Raw genomic sequence first — 16,134 nt, 5'->3', positions numbered from 1 at the left:
AATAATTCACCCCCCTCTCCCCAGGATTAATCCATACTGTTTTACCCAACTTCGCATGAAGCATACTTTACCAAGACTGGGCTTGAATTCTGAACCACACAAGTCTGTGAATATGCCAGGCAATTCAAGAGTTAACCCTTAGAACCCTGCACCATTACTACTTGCAAAAGCCACAAAGTCAGATACTCAATCAAATCCAGGATGCTACTTTTATTTCCACAAAAAGGAACTGATTATCTAACTAGGCAAGAGTACAATGACAGTTCTTTAACAATCTGTTCTTGGTATTTAAAAAGGCTGGCTTATCAAGCTGAGTGATTTCAATGAATATAAATTGCAGCAATTCAAAATGGAGCTCATTCTTACTTTTCATTTTTATCCTATTGCCAATTCCATTTTTGTTCTCATTTAGGCTTTCCTTTGTTTATTAAGGAATATTGACAAGTAATCTATCAATGCCCTACTTATGCTACAAATTGAAAATAAAATTTCCCAGAGATGGATTTAAGTCACAGTCTTGATATGGTATGTTTGAACATCCTAAGTTCTAGCTCTTTTTTTTTTTTTTCTAACACCTTTTAAAAGCTTTTCAGCTCCAATAAAAGTATGTATGTCTTATGGGTGATTTGATAACACAAATCAGATGCCCTAGAGTTGGTGGATTTTTGTTTTGTGATTATTAAGTGGAGGTATAGCCTCCACTTCAGACTTATTTCACCCCTTCATTTCTATCCAACAAGGAGATGTACTGTTTTCAAACTAGCAAATACCACCCCAAGGAAAGAAAGACAGGTAGTAGTTACGTCCAGATACTGGGACTTGAGTAACTATAAAAATGGATTTTTCTTCTTTACAGTCAAATTGCTTCTCTCCTTGATAATACTTAGAAGAGAGCGTCATTAGCATCACAGCAGCAAAGCTACTCTTTGTCTTAATTTCTGCCACACTGCTTTGGCATTATAGACTGTGATGTTGAAAAATCATGAAAGGATGCACAGAGTTGTAAATAACAAATGTTCAAAGCAGTTCATAGCTTCACAGAAACATGAAGACAATTTTTCCCTCCAAGGTATTAAGAGGTGTCTAGAGATAGACAGTGCTGCCGGGATGTTAATTTCCTTTACAGCCTCTTTCTCTTCAAGGATTATCTACATCATCAGGTATAGAAACTGATTCCCCTTTCTGACTGACAACCTTCTATTAGATTCCCGCCTCAGCTTGGTCCTCTCGGGTACATGTCCCCACTTGCACACTGGGAACTGTCTCCAAGGGAACACAGGTGAGCTAGAACTGAATTAGGACTTGACCTAGTTTTGACTTTGTTTATGCATGGCGACTTCTCTTACACCCTTACAACCAATCTTTTCCTCTTTACCTATCCATCCCTCTCTGCCTCAGTTCCACAGACCTCTCCTTTCTTGGCTCTTTCAATTCCAGTTTGTATGTTCAACATAACCTCAGGCTGACAATTTCAACATATATAGTTAGGAAAGAAGCTATTTTCTCTTCCCTGCTCTTAAGAATCATTCCTCCATAGATATTATCTTTAAAGTATATTATCAAATTCTTCACACAGAATTACAAGTACTATGTATTTAATTAAAAATTTAAAGATTTGGAACTCTGACAATATAGTTACAAAAAAATAAACTATTTTTACTTCCATTTTCGCAGTCACACAGAAAACAATATAAGGAATAATGGACCTAAGTCAACAAGCCTATGCTCTGATAAAATATTATCTTTTCATTTGGGATCAAACAGGCATGCAAAAAAGCACATTACTGGCATACACTTACATAAATCCCTCGATTGCAAGACTATAAATACATTAATTAAATATATGTTTGATTATTTATACTCTGCCTACTTAAAAAATATTTGAGGCAATTATATGAAAATATAATGGTAATACTTAAATGTAATATTGTATCTTACATTGAAATGTGAAAATATTAAAATATATTCAGTCATATGCATATTCTGAGATATTATTTGTATATTTAATGTACTATCCATGTGGCACTTTCTCTGCATCTCTGAGGCTTGACATCACTATAAGTTTCTGTAATTTGAGAATGCATTTTTTATTAACTATCTTAGTGATCATTACTTTACATCGAGCAACACCAGGATTCTGTCTCTTCCTTTTTCTTATTCTTCCTCTTAATGCTTGTGGGGAGAGCAAGTCAGTGTATGATAAAACCACACCTTCCCCCTGTTGGGGCTGTTTTATGACTTTCTAGGTTATCAACATTTTGTTGACTTAGCAAAGGCACCTTATTCATCACTCGCTGGTATTCATTATTATTTGGCTTTTCAACTACTGATTTTGAGGAAGACTTCTAATTCTTCTTCTCCTTAGTTACTTTTCCATTCATTTCTCAAAGTAGAGAATTTACAGTTCATAATATTGTTTTGCTAATTTGCTTTTCATGTCTTCATTTCATTGTCTACATGACTTACGCCAAATTCTTGTAAATTCGAACACTATAGCCCTATGAGATTAACAGATACAAACTACTATACATAAAATAGATAAGCAACAAGGATTTACTGTATAGCGCAGGGAACTATATTCAATGTCTTGTAATAACCTCTGATGAAAAATAATCTGAAAAAACATATCTATATTTAACTGAATCACTTTGCAGTACAACTGAAATTAACACAATATTGTAAATCAAGTATACTTCAATTAAAAAAAAAAAAGCCAAACACTATAGCCCTAGTCAGAATTAGAGGCATGTTTGTATTCAGCCTTTAAATACTTCAATTAAAACTGAATGATTTCTACTAAATGAAGTACAATAAAACCTCCTGCTACTTTACAAGCCCTCATTTTAAAAATACATATGAAAAAGGTAATGTTTGGTTAATGTTAATTATGTTTTCAGGATAATTAATCTGAAAGGCATTGCTGGTAATCTTACTTCTTGTTCCAGACTATCTCCTGTGTTACATACAACGAACAAGGACCATGAAGCTAAGCCACTCTGACTCAGTGAAGCTGCACTAGGGTGTGACAAGCCTCAGTAACTAACTCTCTCAGGACTGAATGTTTCCTTTGGTAAACTTTCTCATCCTAAATTGCTTTTCGCATTACAATCTGATAGGATCTTTAAAAACAGTTTCTCACTTTGATGTTTATACCTGAATAAAACATTTTTAAGTTATATCATGAGCCTGGTACCCTATTTTAAATCTGCATACAACTGTCCCTGGATACTCTGATCTTCCCACATATTGACTATGGAAAAATTTTCACACTTATCTACTCAAGTTGGTAAACAGGAGCATATGGACAAAGTTAGAGTACTGGCAAGTGTTCTAGGGTTATCATTCCTGGTGTTCTCTGCTGCCAGTGTGCGTATGTGTGTGTGTATGTGTGTGTGTGTGTATACTACCAGAGAAAACCTAATTGCTTGATCTTCTCTCATAACAACAGAATCCTTCTAAGTGGAACAGCAGAGGTAACATTTATTTTTTAAAACAACTGTCTCAACAGAAGTGTTGTGTTTCAAAAGAACGTCTTAAATGTGCCTCTTATTCTTACTGGGGGGGTGGTGCGTGGTAACATGGCTGCAGCTCTTGGTAATTAGATTAGATATAAACGTTTACGTAAAACTTCATATCTGCCACTTCTGCCAAGGTTGCAGTACTACGCACTATGCAAGTTAATTCTTCAGCGTTCTTAGCCATAAAGAAGATCACTTTTGGTCAGCAAACAAGAAAATATAATGGCCGGACCTGGTTTAGCTACAGCCCTGCTGAGCTGGACGAATATGCTATCTAACCTCTTAAATACATTCCGCGAAGCAGCACTGTCATGACTACTGTTAACAGTTCCACGGCCCTAACACAGGACTGATGAGGATGTATCTCAATGACCTTGTATTTAAATCCTGCACCCGCCTTTTTTTTTAATAAGTAGGGACCGAGTAGGACCTCTGAGATTTGAGGCACATGAATCTTTTGTTGACCTCCATTCCCACATCAGCTGCAGATAACAGGGATCTTCGGAGTTCTACCAGCTCAGAGCATGATGGCTTCTCCTGAGGCCTCCACCTTCCGAGCAACAATGAAGCGGGAACCCCGGAACTCGGTCTCCTCTCTGTTAGGCCCCCAGCTCTCCTTCCTGTCACATCACTCACAGCCGTGCCGCCACAAACTGCCTGAGAACAAGGGGACTAGCCTCACCTTGCCCTCTGTTCCTCACTTGGTCTGTCACCAAAAGCAAGCCCTGGTCATCTGGTTCACTTTAGTCCTCTCTAGTGACCCTCACCCATCACTACTCTCCAGCTCCAGAAACTCTTCCAAGGAGCCCGCTGGAACTCCTGGTCAATTATTAGCAAAGCACCCTGTACCCTCATCTTCATCTCTGACCATTCTTTTCCCCGTAGACACTACTTCCCCTGCAGTCCTCTTAAGTTGTAATGTGAGTTCCCTTTGGCCCTACCTACCTTGTATCACTGGCTTCTAATTGAGCTGACATGTTTTTTAAAATACTGTAAAATTGTATTTTGGGCACTTTCCCACCCATGTTTTCCTTATCCCCATAATTCCCGTTCTAAACTTTCACGTTCCAGATGTCCAGAGTTTCATTTTCTTCATTATCCTCACCAAGGTACACCAACAGGCTTATCTTCCTTAACCATACGCAGATTTGATTTTTCAATCACCCCTCTCCTTCAGAATAAATACTCTGAATTACAGGAAGAGATTTTTCAATACAGCACTCTTCCTCTCCTTTGAACACTTGGAAAAATTTAAGAAGCAAGGAGGTTCACTCTATCAGCCAACCAGGACCCATCTCAAGGACTCTTCCTTCCACAAGCAGTTCTTATTTCTCTGTACTATCATTAGTGAGCCTTCAGGTACTGTACTCTTAGAATATGGATGGCTTATCTGATCTATTACTACATATTAGGATGAGATGAAATGTTTGAGTTTGAATTGATGATTGGATTAGTTATGATTCTCATCTATAAACTCCTATAAACCCCTCTCTTTATACAATTAAAAGGGAGATTGCTTTCAGCAAAAATGTTGCCAGAGCTTCACTCCTTTACTACAAATGTCCTCTGTATTAATTTCCGATGATTGCTGTAACAAATTACCACAAACTTAGTGGCTTAAAATAACATATATTTATTTTCTTATAACTCTGGAGGCCAGAAATCTGAAATCAGTTTCACTGGCCAAGATCAAAGTGTTGGCAGGGCCATGCTCCCTCCAGAGACTAAAGGATAATGCATTTTTTGCCTCTTCCAGCTTCTGGTGGCTCCTGGCATTCCTTGGCTTGTGGCCATATCACTCTGATCTCTGCCTCCAAGTTCACATTGCCTTTTTCTCTGTGTGTTTGTAAAAGCTCCTTCTATCTTCCTTTTATAAGGACACAAGTGATGGAATTTAGGGTCCACCTGGATAATTAAGGATAACCTTCCCATCTCAAGATCCTTAATTTAATAATACCTGCAAAGTCTCTTTTATTGCCATACAAGGTAAGGATCACAGATTCCAGATAGCAGGATGTGCATATCTTTTGGGAAGCCATCATTCAGACTCATACACCCCACGATCTTTTACACAAATGCCAAGAACTATGTGTAAATGCTATAACTTAAGTGAAAAGAACAATTAACTTATTAAGTCATCAACAATTTTTGTCATCGTTTAATTTATTTCAAACTTTGGATTTCTAAGTCTTTATGAATTATCTTACCCACGCTTTATTTTGCCTATATATAATTGAAATTATAATTCATAAATGAGTAAAGAGAAAATGTATAAAAATCTGGAACTTTCAAATATACATTTGTTGGTTTTCTATTTTGTATGTATGGCTTCTTTTTCATAAGCATCAGAGTATAATTCTAAAAGTTTAATGAAAATGGACAAACACTATTACTCTATTTCAACTCTACAGTCCTGTATGAAAAAATAATTCACACAGTATTTTCAATTCCATTATTACAGTTTTTGCCAGAAGAATGAGGCATCAGATTTTTATTGTCTGATATGTATTGGGAATTAGAATTGCATGCACTACCACCCTGACCTTTATCCATATTCTGCATTTTGATTGGCTAACCTTTCTACTTCTTCTTATTTGTAGCTTTACTAAACTAAGAGGAACAGGTGAAATGTCCAACCAGTAAACACACAGAACAGCAGAAGGTCAAGCTGATAGAAAACAGACAAATTTCACATAGGGTATGTAACATGCCAATGCCAGGACCTCATTCTCAAGCAAAAATTTAAATTAGAATATAAAATAGCATAACTGAATTCATTCTCTAAAAATGAATAAAAGAAAGGTGGCAAATTTAACCCATCATACATAACGTTGCAATTCCCTAGCCTTCCATGAAAATATCCTTGAGAGATTACTTGAGGTCATGAAGTCAGTCTTCATCATCACTAAAGTGATGCATACATTTATTTGTATCTTAAGCCCTGTGTAAGGAAAACTGTTTCAGATCTGTCTTCTTTCTTGGGTGATACAAAATCACAGATTGATTATGACTTTCTCCAGCTCTTTCCTAACAGACCTTGTGCAGATGTACTCTGGGCAAAACTACAGTTCATGACTAGTAAAGACTAACAATTTTACTCCAAAGACCTGTATCACCATCAAACTTTTTTTCACACTTTTTTTCGAACCCAGTATTTCACTTGCAAGCACACATCCACCTAGACTAACCCAGATCCGTTGCTTTTAGTTACATTAGTAATCTTAGTATATTTGTAATTAGAACAAGAGTGCCAAAAATTACCACCTAAATTTAAAATACACTATCTTTTGGAAACTGGACACTAATGACATATTTAAAAATAAATCTAAATTCCCCCTGGATTTTGAAATACAGCAATTAAGGTTATCCTCTTACATGTATATTTAAACAAATAAAAAAATCTTATATCCAGCAAATTTGTATATAAATGTTATTTCAAATGCAATTTTAAAAGATTGCATTACACAAACCAATAAGAAAATAGTAAAGATTCTTCACAATTTCTTCTACACCTTGATTCAGTATGCCTGAAAACTTTGTTCATGGGAAGGTAGCTAAGTGTAAACTAATTATATACTTAAATTTTCCAAAGCCTTCCAGAAACATACATCTTTGAAGAGCATCCCTACTGTCTTTAAAAATATGTACATAGGGCTTCCCTGGTGGCGCAGTGGTTGAGAGTCTGCCTGCCAATGCAGGGGACACGGGTTCGAGCCCTGGTCTGGAAAGATCCCACATGCCGCGGAGCAACTAGGCCCGTGAGCCACAACTACTGAGCCTGCGCGTCTGGAGCCTGTGCTCCGCAACAAGAGAGGCCGCGATAGTGAGAGGCCCGCGCACCACGATGAAGAGTGGCCCCCGCTTGCCGCAACTGGAGAGGGCCCTCGCACAGAAACGAAGACCCAACACAGCCATAAATAATAAATAAATGAATTTTAAAAAAATATGTACATAGTAAAAATATTAAAGCATAAACATATTTTTGTCTGGCCAAGGGAAACTAATAAGGTTTAAATTTTACCATCCTAGTATAATAGAGCTTACCAGAGACAACCCCTTATTTTAAAGGGTAAAGAAACTGAGTCTCAGAGACTAGTCACACAGTTAGATAAATTTCTTCCATCAATTCAAAAGACAACTAAGGTGTATCAGCAAAATAAAATACAGTCTAAAAGATTTTTTTAATTTTTAGAATGTAACAGTGCTTCTTCCTATTATTTACTTTTCACTTCAAGTAATTTTATATTTGTATTATATCATGCTAAATTTTATCAGCATTTTGGGTCAAAATACAATATACTCTCTACTATATAGCATATCATGTATCTAATCTAGTATGATATATATAGCGTATCATATGTCTCTAGAGAGAGATGGACATAGCTGGAGTTAGCTGGAGGGTGATGAGAAATTGAACAAAGATTTCTGTTGTTTTTAAAAGTGTCATATGATTTTAAAACTGTTTATTTTAAAATCTAGTGGGAAGAATCCACTACAGAAGTAGAGGTTGAAAAGCAAAAGGATAACTAGACTGGAAATTTCTTGAGAGTGTGGAAGGGTATATAACTGAAGCACATTTGAAGGATCTGGCCATGAACTGAGGAATCAAGGAGGATAGTGTGGATTTGTATCCAAGTTTAGGAAACTGGCAGTTCTACTGAAATCACGGGTAACGAAACAGAAGTAAAAGAGGAACATAAGTGAAGGACATAGCTGACAAAATGGAAGAAAGTAGAAGAGTCAATGGAAAGAACATTTTAATGAGACTAAAAACAAAAACAATAAAAAATCCCAACAGTCATACCTAAACAGTCATAGGAACATGACTGCAGATCTAGCTATTTGAACGATGCAGGAACGACAGATAATGAGAGGATTCTAGGTATGAACTGAGAAGATGATACCTAGTTTGTGGTAAGGGGTCTTTCTGGCAATCCAACATCCTACCAGAGAAGCAGTAATTCTTGCCTAAAATCTAATATTGGAAAATTACTGATTTGAAATTCTTTCTTTATATATTGGTACTCAATGCATAATAACTTATGGATTTTAAGGTGCTAAGAGCTACTGAAAACAGAAAAGAGTATAGTATTTACTGAACTGAAAAAAAAAAAAAAAGGAAAAAGACTAATGAACCAAACTCTCCAGTATGTGTTTCTCTAAGAATAGACAAATAATCTGGTAACTGGAGAGAGAAGAAATCATTAGTTTTACAGATTTTGATCTTTAGAAGTTAATCTGACTTCTGAAGCAACAGATACAGGGTTATTCTGGGCAAAATGCCTTCACATATTATTTTTCTTTCTTTTTTTTTTTTTTTTTTACTTTATTTGTAATTTAAATTTTAATATCCAATAATTTATTTAATACCAGTATGCCTTGAGTTACAGAATTCTATCAGGACAATTGAAAAAAAAAATCAGTGAAGCAAAACTTTAAAAGGACATTTGAAATTCTCAAGTCTTTATTTCACAAATCATAATATGAAACATCCTTTGAATGATAAAGTTTTCTAAATACACTTGAAATGAAATAATGAATCCTTGATCTTCATGCAATATGTTAGAAACAATCTAATACTAATGCAAAGTAGGAAAACATACTCAAACTACATCAATATTATTGTTTTTCTCATATTTAGAAATATGGACAGTATAAAGTATATAAATGTGTTTAAGATCTAAAAATGAAAGTTTTTAAAAGCCCTAGATTTGACTGATTACTGATAGCTATATTAATATACTCCAAATGATTATTACAATGAATTGGCTTCACTAGTCAGTTGACTGGTATCAAGGTGTATCATTACCATGTGTGCTTCTTTTATGTACAAACATCACCCTAACAACGAGGAGAACAAAACAATACTGATAGAGCATGGCTTAATTATGCTTAGACGATATTATTCATGATAGAAATTTCAGACTTGAATAGGGATTAGTGATAAACAGTTTATGTTATAAAAGAATACAAAACAGACTAAAGTTGTAGAAATTTTGATAAAGGAAATATTTATTTGAATTGGGTGAATAAAATGCTTCAGAATCTATAGGTATTTATTTGTAGATTCTGAATTCTATAGTTTCTCAGGATAAAGGACACATCAAGATAGCTAATCCAAGAATAAATACAAGTCCTCAGTTGACCAGTAAGCTGAAGAAGCTATTTTGTAATCCATGTTTCCAAGTATTTACAAAGAATAACTTTTTTTTTTCTTTTAATCAATATTCTATACTTTTAGTTAAGGGATAACTTATTTACACTCCAAACTTACAAAGAATTTAAAACATTTCTCAAAACAATTAATTTAAAATCTATCATATTATATATAAACATACATAACCAAATAGATACTTAGATATAATATAATCATAAAGGAAAATCAGATAGGAGAAATAAGAACAGGTATGAGTTTAGTACCCAGAATTGTATACTGTTGCTTTGAGAGAGTTACAAATTTGACTCAGTGCTTCACAGTTGGCAAGAGAAAAGGAAATCATATAAAGTTGGTGGAGTTAACAATGAAAATAAAAGCAAATTCAGCTGCTCAGGAGTAGAACGCCAGTCTTGAGAATGAGACCCAGGAGGACTTCTTTCCCAGCTGGTTTCTCTCTGGTCAATAATGTTCCTGACAACTACATAAGCACCTGCATCTATGTCTGGTCAATGACATGCTGTATATTGACCTGTTCTGAAGTGCCTGATACACACAACCTTATTTTGATCCTTATAACCACTTAGATAATTATTGTTAATAAGAAAATGATATGACGACCAAAGGGTTTACTCAACTTTTCTAAGTTTGCATAATTAGAAATTAGCAGACTAATTAGCTTTAAAAACATATATGTCTGATTCCAATCCTCTATTCTTAAGTACCTACATAATAAATAGTGAATTCAGCTTTGCTGAATTATTTCTTACAAATACATATGGGACAATCATTTCACACCAAAGCATAATTCACAAAGAGTACTGGGAGAGTGGAGAGCAGAGGAAGAGACAAAGGGATGAGATCCAGCTTTCTGATTGTCTAGAATAATTTATTGGTCTTTTTGTTTTGTTTTGCTTGTTTTTAACCTGAAGAAACGGATCCCTACAAATATAGCTGATTTGCTTTGTGGTGCTGTTTTGGTTTTCCTCTTCAAACAGGTGGTACTGATTAGAAGATAAAATTTCCTAACAAGTATATGGAATAAGACTGATTCATGCTGTCAGCTAAAATCAGAGCCATATGCCGGGACAGTTAGCTGACACCACTCACGAAAACTGAGAAAACAATCAAGGATACAGCCTGGAGGTAAAGCCAAGCTTTCTCAGGGCAGGGTGGCCATAAAGTTCCCAGAAGGCAGGCTCCCCCCCACCGCCCCCGCCCCAGTGCAGTTGTTCCACCTACGTTGGTTTCCATTCCACGGGCAGAGTCCATCTTTCCTCCCATTGTCCTATTTAGAACTGCCTGTTTTTGACCAATGACCAAGCTCCGAGCCAGGTTTATGGATAATTTCTCATTTTATCACCTTCTTACCAGACACTTCCCTAGTCCACCTTAATGGAGACGGGTTCTCACTTACCCTAGCCAAGAATTCTGCTTTCATCCACGGCCTATACTGGTGCAGTCCACTGCAGGGGAACACGCTTTGCCACCCCAAAAGATCTCTTTGGCATGTGGATTATTTTGAGGTGAAAACAAGCAAGGCCCCAATGACTCAGGAAGAACACTCGACCTTCTCCCTAACTGCCTAAAGAATATAGATAGAGGATCTCCTCCAAGAAGGGAGCTGTCACCACAGATAACTACAGTAGGAACTAGGTGTGCAGACAGGGAGGAACTTAGCAAAGTCTGTTTGCTAAAATTCCTCTCTGTCTCCCATTGTCTGTGCATGGCCTAGTAACCATTCCTTTACCAAACATTTGCCTTTCCATCTTTATGTCAATTGCCTTCCTCCCCTTTAAGGTTCCAAACCACTACCCACAACATTCTCTCTTGTCTTTAACTGAAGATGGTATTTACGGTGGGAGTTTCAGCCATTTTGGTGAATTAGGGTCTCTCCCATGTACACAGGTTGTTAAACTTTTGTGTGATTTTTCTCCTGTTAATCCGTGTCGCATCAATTTAATTCTTAGACCAGCCAGAAGAACCTAGAAGGGTAGAGGAACAGTTCTTCCCCCTCAGTGGCTAAGGATACAAAATTCTCTAACTCAAATAAGCTGAGGCACTTATGTTAATAAGTCTCAAATGAGCCATTTAAACTGAACCAGGACATTGTAAGGGGAGGAGGGGGCTGTAGAGGAAAAAGTGGTTTCACTTTGAAGTTATACTTTGAATTCATGAGGATAAAATCAAATTTGTACAGTTCTCACGAACACTGAATCAAGTTACTTTCTACACCAAAAGTTGCCATTTTGAGGAACGAACACAATTGAACGTGCTCTAAAAAGGGTTGGCAAATACAGGCAACACAATTTTGCATGTATACATTACAGTAGTTTATTTTTCTAAATTTGCCTCGTGGGTCAAATCTCAGGTAACTGCATCTAATCAAAGTTTATCTTTGCCACTTGTCTTCCTATTTTGGAAAGCCCTCGGCCTTTTCAATAGCTAATAGTTGTTTTTTTCCCTGGCTGTTAAAGTCTCCCATTGCTCCATTTTTTTGGTCATTCTTCCATTACAACCTGGCTATCCTTGACTCCAGGTCATGGAGATCACTTAATACATGAAGTGACAATGGAAGATAAAGTCACATAAAATAAGTTATTTGTATGAGATAGCTGGATAGCTTATTGCATCTGCTAGATATACTTTCAGAAAACACTAAAGTGGTCATTAGGAATTTCAAACACTTGTATTTCTTCTACATAAGATGTAGCTAGAGGATATATTTTTTGGTTAGAAAGGCCTCTAGGTAACTCTCATGTTACTTAAGTTCTTTTTTTTTTTTTTTTTTTTTGGCCGCACCGCGCAGCATGCAGGATCTTAGTTCCCCGACCAGGGATCGAACCTGTGCCCGCTGCAGTGGAGGCATGGAGTCTTAACCACTGGACCACTAGGGAAGTCCCTTAAGTTCTTTTTAAACACAAAAGTTGACCTCCCCAAGATACTGCTATGAGCTGTGAAGTCCCTCCAGTCATCTTTAATTGAAAAACCAGTTTAAAAGCAATTGCTAACAAAATACCTTGTTTTTCATTTTCACTGAATGAAATGTTTATTATAAACTAACACAGAAACAACCACATTAGTTACTTCAGATAACTTAATATTTATAGGCAGGTAAATCAAAACCCATATTCTCTTCAAAGGTAACTGCATGAACACATTAATATTATTTCAGAAATTGACCTATCTTTAGATGTACACAGTATCAATATTTATGGACCTTAAGGCCCTTTAGAGATTCAAGGAAGAAAATCCATTGTCCCAGCATTCTTGAGCACAATAAAAAGAACAATAATATTTTGCTAATTCTATCCACAGTGTATCTAAGGTCAGTATGGATCAATGAGCTGACCGTGGAAGGCTGCAGTTTAAGGTACCTGTCCTTTGAATTCTCAGTCAATAAATAGAGAGTTTATTACATGACAATTGCCCTCAAGCAAGCTAAGAGGACATGACTGATAGCTTTAAGTAAGTTTTTATTATTAATTCCATTTCTTGTCAAGAATGGTCACAAGAGACCATGTAGATGTAGCAAATTAATAAACTCCATGAAAAGTGAGGAATATTGGGTGGAATTTAAGCCACTGGAGACTAAAGCTATCTGGATAAGGGTGCCAGGAAGGCGATGGGCTCTGAGACAGAAAAGAAGAAGGCTGAGAGGAGGCAGCTGGTGGGCAAATGCCCTTGCCAAGCGGAGGAGAACTGAAAGAGGATCAGTCACTTCACTCAGGCGACGGGGTGTAAGCGGTTACAGACCTACACAGGTTGCAAGGGCTCCGAACGCAGGCTAAAGACAAAACTGTGTTCTGCAGGTTCAATGTACTCCCTAAAGGAGTATATTTTGAAAAAGAAAAATTTTTTACAAAGTGATATGACAAAAACAATACCTTGGATTAATCTGCACAGGAAGAAGACAAATGTGTAGTCAAAGACACCAACCATGAAGCTCTTTATGACAGAGGGGAACTGGAATTCATTTTAAAATGTTAAAGTTGAATTAGACAAAATCACTGATACACGTTCCTTAAGAGAGTGAAGTATGGACTTGTTTGTTCTAAGGGATGATCTGATTATATATATACATATATACATGAAACATACATATATATAAATACATACAAGTTAGTTTATAGTGACAATTTTAATATATATTTTATATTTATATATTAGTTTGTAGTGTTAGACAAATAGCTAAATGCAAATAGCTTACAGCCAGTAAATAATATCATGGGGAGGGTTCTGCAAAAAATAGTCCAGGGCTGAAGTTACAGATTAACTCAGCTATTCACTGCTTCTTTTCCTACACTGCTTCCAACTGATTTCCCCCTGTGAATATCTCATCTGCAGATAATGGTAAAAGAAGATCAAAAATCTATTTATAATGCACACGCCACCAGGTACGAAACACCCTTCAACCTACAGACCACAGGTAATGAACTCACTTGTGTACCATTAGAATAGAGAGCAACTTTATTTTCCCTGTAAGATCACAGTGTATTTCCCTCAGAAATAAGATAGTCCATCATCTGGCAACACTATTATGAAAAGCTGGCATTTTAGGTTTTCTTGTCTCATACATTTTAAGAGGTCAAGAGTAGTGAACTGTATTTTACACGTTGAGTCCTAAAAGTTGCACTCTAATAACATTTTGTTATTCCAAATGTTACCATCTTTCAGTGAGAACTGACCTCAATGAGTTTTATTAATGAATTTGAAGATGGAACTTGAGATTCTGAAAAAGCAATAAGAAGATAGTTGAGAAAACTGTCTTGTTCTACAGTGCCTGCCCCCTTTGATTTGTTACCAGGGGCTTTTTTGTCAGTTCTGTAAGAGCCAGGTAGCTTTTGCTTATGCCCTTTGTACTGATAAAGAAGAAAAAATCCTCAAATTATAAATGAGAAGATTAAAAATGTTCTCGTTCTATTAAAATTCAGATGTTATTCACCAACATAATTGATTATGGAACAAGAATATACTTAAGTCTCTCTACTTCTAAAAGGTAAACATGTTAAAATACATCTAGTTATGCATTTACTTTTGTGATTCAAAATCCGCATTCTTTTATGAGTGCTCTGAAAATCTAGAACTGCATCGTTCAATACGAGTTTTGGCATCATACGTGCTGTCCAAGAGGGTAGCTGCTCACCACATTTGGCCATTGAGAAGGTGAAATATAAGTGTGACTAAGGAAATAAATTTATAATCTGAATTAATTTTAATAGTCACATGCGGCTAGTGGCTACTCTGTTAGACAGTATATGGATGATAGAACAAGTGGTCATAACCATTACAGCCAGCTGGTTCTACCTGGGTTCTGAACTAGACTCCATTAAGACTCCTGGTACCTCCTAGAGAATGAGGAAGAGTCTATTACCCTAAATTGAACAAAGTCTTCCTGCTCTTACAACTCCTTATTTTAAAATTAGCTTCTCTTCTCCCTCAACCCACTCCCATTGTCATGAGCCTTCCAATCAATAATCGTCCTGTAGGTTCCCTTCTTCACACAGGACAGGTAACCTCAAGTAAATAACCTGGTCTCCACTGTTCAGAGCTCAACTTTTCCAAGGCTTTGCTCTCCCCACAAAACCACTTCCTTTGATGAAGCCGTCAGCATTTATTTCTTGGAACTAGTAATGCAGTTTCCTAACTGGCTCTCCTGTCTCCACTTGGGGTGTTCCTTCTCCATCTCCCCAATCCTTCTTCAAAATCGCTGCTCTACTGGTATTCCCAAAATTCAGCTCCAATGTTTCTTACTGTTATAAAATTCACTAGGGCTCCCTTTTGTTTTCTGGGTAAAAATGAGATAAGATGCAAACTCCTCAGCACACTCGCAGATGTAATTTTATGCTCTAGTTCTCTCATTTCCTGTCACTCTGCAACTTTTATTTTGTGCTCCCTAAGCATGTAAAAATGTTCTCATGTCACGTTGATCTTGCTATATACTGCAAAGACAGCCTTCCCTTCCCACAGAGCCTGAAATGATTCCTAGTAGCCTCTTCTTCCCAATCCTCACCGCTATGCCCTCACTTTGGAATACACACACACAATCCAACACCACCACTTCAGTTACACACACCTATTGTGGTTCCAGAATTACCTCCTCCAGAAAACATTGCTTTAGCTCTCCAGGATGACCTGAGAATTCACCCCTCTATCTCCCATTTTATCCTGATTCGATCACAACTCCTACCACAATGAACTGAAATGATTGTTAAATGTTTGTATTTTCTCCATCATCCTGTGGTCAGCTAGAAGACAGGAACTTAATCTTTCCTCCCTCTATCCCCAGTGTCTGAGACCACACACCTAGCTACACAAAAGTTGTTAAATATATAAATAAATGACAGAATAAGAACAGATTGAGACTGAAGATTTAGATATAAAATAAAAATTAGAATGATCCAAAGATAAATAAAATTCTGTGTGTGTATTCAAAGTTTCCTATTTGGGAACCCTAAGAAA

This window comes from Balaenoptera acutorostrata, chromosome 21, assembly GCF_949987535.1.
Source record: "Balaenoptera acutorostrata chromosome 21, mBalAcu1.1, whole genome shotgun sequence".
Classification (NCBI taxonomy): Eukaryota; Metazoa; Chordata; class Mammalia; order Artiodactyla; family Balaenopteridae; genus Balaenoptera; species Balaenoptera acutorostrata.
Note: the sequence above shows the minus strand (reverse complement) of the source record.